This window comes from Sapajus apella, unplaced genomic scaffold (assembly GCF_009761245.1).
Source record: "Sapajus apella isolate SASKATOON/1434 unplaced genomic scaffold, GSC_monkey_1.0 scaffold308, whole genome shotgun sequence".
Classification (NCBI taxonomy): Eukaryota; Metazoa; Chordata; class Mammalia; order Primates; family Cebidae; genus Sapajus; species Sapajus apella.
This window is the reverse complement of record NW_022437248.1, coordinates 81,224-86,808: the sequence shown is the minus strand read 5'-3', so window position 1 is coordinate 86,808 and position 5,585 is coordinate 81,224.

Sequence of the window (5,585 nt, the reverse complement as noted above, 5' to 3'; positions counted from 1 at the left end):
TCCTGGTCAACATGGTGAAACCCCGTCTCTACTAAAAATACAAGGAAGCAGCGGGGCGTGGAGAGCCCCCCATACCCCACCCGGGGGAAAAAAAAGGAAAAAATCTTTCAAAAAAAAAAAAAAAAAAAAAAAAAAAATAAGGTAGCCAGATTTGTAAGCAAACAAGTAGCGTGCATGAGCTCTCTGCTTTAGAGACAGTTTCCATTACTTCATCTCTTCTCGTTAGGAAAATAATACATCGCTAGAAATTTCACCGAAAGAAAACAGATGAACTGTCCTGGCACAAAGCTTTTAAGCTATGGAAAGACATTTATTTATTTATTTATTTATTTATTTATTTATTAAGACAGAGTTTCACCATGTTGGTGAGGCTGGTCTTGACCTCCTGACCTCAGGTGATCCACCCGCCTTGGCCTCCAAAGTGCTTGGATTACAGGCGTGAGCCACCATGCCCAGCCGGAAAGACATTTATAATAGGTTGTATTTAGTGAGAAATGGTATGCAATGCATGATCAGAGTTGTGTAAAATATACACATGTGGAAAGAGTTGTATCAAAATGTCACAGTGGTAGGATGTCCCTGGGTGATGATGAGTCTTAAGTCCCTGGAAAAGGACCCTGAACCCTTGTCCTGGTGGGAAGAGAGAGGATGCTCTTACAAGATCATGGATTCTCTCATTGCTTGCTTTCTATTTATGGATGAAAAGAAGAATAGCTGATATTACTGAGCAGTTACTATGAACCAAGCACTGTTGCTAAGCAAATTATGTCATAACTCATTTAATCCTCACAGCCGCCCGAGCAGGGCTGTCTGATTTCAGTGCTTATTTCTCAGTTTCTCCAAGTGTGGCTGCATTGAGGGGAATGTTTTCTCTTTTATATAGGGTTAGATACTGTTCTTTGTCTCTGAAGGGGGATACTCTGATTTCTTTTAACTGATTGATATTTTCTAATTTTCCTGCAATGCCCAGCTATTTCTTTTCACTAGAAAAGGAGGCATGTTGTTTTATTTTTGTCAGGATGCTCAGTGTTACAAGGGTGTGTACACTTAGGAGCTCAAGTCATTTTCTCAGAGCATTGGGGGTCCACTGAAAGACATAGGCAGGGGAGGGACTACATGAGACGCTGCTTTGGAAATCCCAGCTTGTGCTTCATGAAGAGTAGGCAGCCTGGAGGCAGAGATGCCAATGAGAGGCAGGAGCAGCAGCCCAGGCTATCACTGAGTACAGGACAATGTGGCAAACATGGAGGAGTGCACTTGAGTCCAAAAGGTTCCGACAGATGTGGATTTCAGCCCCTCCTCTCCCACAGCTCACTTATAAGCTACACACCTGGGGCAAGGCAATTCTCTCTGTGCTTCCATGACTTAGTTGAGGTGGCCACTAACTGGGAAAAGTGCCTGGCTGGTGGCATGTAAAAAAGGAAGTGCAAGTGGCAGCTCCTTTTCCTAGGCCTTTGGGGCAGAAACTGGTGACCAATTTTTCCCTCTGAGTCACCCAGCTGGCACCAGAGAAAATCTGGGGCTGCTAGTTCAGACAGGGCCACCACAATGCATAAGGAGCATGGCAAATCGGATTCTCGGACCGGTTTGGAAAAGGTGGGAAAGAAAACAGTCAGAAAAACTGGGCCATTCCTAGTTTCTAATCCAAACCCAGAACCAGTCCTCTCAGGTCCTGCCTGTGCTGTGTCCAAAAAATTAAATTTCATTAAAGCATGTATGTTTGTATAGGAACAAAACACAAGATATAGGGCTCTGGACTGCTCCTGGTTTCAGACATCCACTGGTGAGGAGGGGGTCATGGAGTGTAACCGCTATAGATAAAGGGGTTCTATTGTATCACAAGTACTTTTCTATGAAGTATTTTATAAATAATTTGTCACACACCAACAGAAAAATCAAATACATAAATAACATGCATAAATAAAATACATACATTAAACAGAAAACATAAAATGTGAAATGCATTTTGTTTTTTAGACGGAGTCTTGCTCTGTCATCCAGGCTGGAGAGCAGTGGTGTGATCTTGGCAAGGCTGGTTTCAAACTCCTGATCTCAGGTGATCTGCTTGCCTTGGCCTCCCAAAGTGCTGGGATTACAGGTGTGAGCCACCATGCCTGGCCTGTGAAGTAAATTTTATGTAATGAATTAGTGCTTGCTGTGTGTTAAATCAGTGATGTGCTCTATTTATAAATAGATAGTTTTTGTTTTTTAAGAGATAGGTTCTCACTTTGTTGTCAAAATGGAATACAGTGGCCCTTCACAGGTGAAATCATGGTGCACTGCAGACTAGAACTTCTAGGTTCAAACCATCCTTCTACCTCAGCCTCTCAAGTAGCTGCATGCCACCAACAATGCCTGGCTCATAGTGACATACTTTAAACCACAGAATACCTTATTTTTAACTTATTTTGGCTTTGCAGAGGTCATAAAGTGGCTAAATTCATACATGTATGTAATCTAAAGTTATTTATGGCTACTCATTAGCTTTCTGTGCCAAGTATAATGTGTAATCAGCTATTTTTTTTTTTTTTTTTTTTTTTTTTTGCGGCGGAGTTTCGCTCTTGTTACCCAGGCTGGAGTGCAATGGCGCGATCTCGGCTCACCACAACCTCCGCCTCCTGGGTTCAGGCAATTCCCCTGCCTCAGCCTCCTGAGTAGCCTGGATTGCAGGCACGAGCCACCATGCCCAGCTAATTTTTTGTATTTTTTAGTAGAGACGGGGTTTCACCGTGTTGACCAGGATAGTCTCGATCTCTTGATCTTGTGATCCACCCGCTTTGGCCTCCCAAAGTGCTGGGATTACAGGCGTGAGCCACCGCGCCCGGCCATAATCAGCTATTATATGTAAAATTGTGAGCAGAAGCTGTAATATTTGGAACAATTATAATTCTTTTTTTTTTTTGACAAAGTTTCACTCTTGTTACCCAGACTGGAGTGCAATTATGTGATCTCAGATCACTGAAATGTCTGCCTCCTGGGCTCAAGTGATTCTCCTGCCTCAGCCTCTTGAGTAGCTGGGATTACAGGCACCTGTCACTGTGCCGGTCTAATTTTTTTTTTCTGTATTTTTAGTAGAGACAGGGTTTTACCATGTTAGCCAGGCTGGTCTTGAACTCCTGGCCTCAAGTATCCACCCATCTTGGCCTCACAAAGTGCTGGGATTACAAGCATGAACCACCATGCCTAGCAAATTCTAATTCTTAATAAAAATTTTAGAAGCTCAATGACTTCTGGACACAAAGAAATTGGGGTAATAAGAGAGAGGACCTCTTTTAAGACCTGTAAAGACTATAACATGAACCAAGAAAATTTTAACCATATAATCATGGATTCTAACATGATATTTATCCCTAGATCAAGCACACAATTCTCAAAAGGCCATAAACTACTGTATCTGAGGAATCAGTCATCAATAAAATTATCTACATTTTATATTCATTTTCCAGTCTCCACATTTTACATCATAACAATCTAAAGTGAAGTGAATTACTGTGTTTGCCTGTGCTCACAAAGCCAAGGGAAATGCCCAGAATGATGCAGGGCTGCTGTCTCCAAACAGAAAACACAGAGAATCCTTCAAGAAAGATACTGATGAAGTGCTATCTAAACCATGCTTCAGAAGTGGGTATGGAGTCTGACCAGCACACCACAAAATATGGAATGAAATGCACAGGACATGCAACCCGAGCAGCAACCGCTATGAAAAACAAACCCAGCACCCGACTGCCACCCTCCCACAAACACTCACTCAAATTCAAATATGCCACAACACAGTCCAAATAGAGAAGATAAAGTGCACGACCATTTCCTAATGACTGCTTTCATATTCAGAGTTCATCTTGTAATTAAATGTAATAGAAATAAGTTTATCTTATATTTTGGGATTTTTCCTTCTTAATGTTTGTAAACTTCACCGTGCCATGGTGCTGTCTGCAGTGAAGCCTGAATCACAAGGGGATCTTGCCCTGCAACTCAGGAACACAGAGCCCTTGCACTTCTTAAAACTAATAAAGTGCTGTAGTGAATTTTAATATATTTTGGAAACCACTGAAAAAATTAGACAAGGCAATATGAGAATGCCTACCAGAACAAAAATGGTTACTTTGTTAATGTAATTACAGTTAAAATATGATTTCAGTGACAATATATTTTAACGGGATTCTAAAATGATGTGAAGGATACTTTGAGCATTAATCTCAGGCTACAAAATGCTTCTTTATGATTGCAGTGGACAGTATGGGCATGATCTCCACCCTAATGCACCCAGTTTTTCTCTTCTGACCAATCTGATCACTTACTGGGTGATTTTGAAGCATTTGATTTTTTATTTTTATTTTTATTTTTATTTTTATTTTTGAGACGGAGTTTCGCTCTTGTTACCCAGGCTGGAGTGCAATGGCGCGATCTCGGCTCACCGCAACCTCCGCCTCCCGGGTTCAGGCAATTCTCCTGCCCCAGCCTCCTGAGTCGCTGGGATTACAGGCACGCGCCACCATGCCCAGCTGATTTTTTGTATTTTTAGTAGAGACGGGGTTTCACCATGTTGACCAGGATGGTCTCGATCTCTTGACCTCGTGATCCACCCGCCTCGGCCTCCCAAAGTGCTGGGATTACAGGCTTGAGCCACCGCGCCCGGCCAGCATTAGATTTTTAAGTAACAGTAAAATTCAACCTACATAGATACTCTGTTCTCTGACATATTCTATAATATCAAGGGAGAAAAACAATTTCACAGTGATAGCTCTGTCATTTAAAACAATGTATTTATAGGGGGCAAGTTAATTTTAAGTTATGCTTCCTGAATTAATCTTTCATATAAAAAGTGAGTCTACCCCTTTAAAAGGTAGTAGAATACTTGATTTTTAAGTGTCTTAACTTATTTAATTCACTGAACTATTATTTGTGCAATAGAAAAACTAATTTACTCGAAGACACTTGAGTAAATGGATTAGTCAAGTAATGGCACCAATGGGTTAATACATCTTCAGCAAGCAAGCCATCAGCTGCCTCCCCACTGACAGAATGGGAATTCCTACTTTCAACAGTAGCCTCCCCCATTCTCCTCCTAGGTGAAGGCCTCCGGGACAGGTGTCATTTATTGACATTAGCCCTGGCATCTTCACATCCACGGATGTTACTTGGTGGCTTAGCTCCACCTGGTGGCTACAACACTGACTCATCTGTTGGTTGTTTCAGCAATTCATCATCAGCTCCCATGATTAGTCACCCTTCTGCAGCCTGTTCTAAAACTAAGATTTGATAGTCTAATTGGAAATCATCTACTGCCTCCAATAACTGTCCTCTGACTTGGTTCTCCTTTACGAGAATTTACTGGCAATCAATAGAAAGGGAAGACATAAAAATAATAATTTATAAAAAACAAGAAGAGCCGGGCGCGGTGGCTCACGCCTGTAATCCCAGCACTTTGGGAGGCCGAGGTGGGTGGATCACGAGGTCAAGAGATCGAGACCATCCTGGTCAACATGGTGAAACCCCATCTCTACTAAAACTGCAAAAAATTAGCTGGGCATGGTGGCACGTGCCTGTAATCCCAGCTACTCAGGAGGCTGAGGCAGGAGAATTGC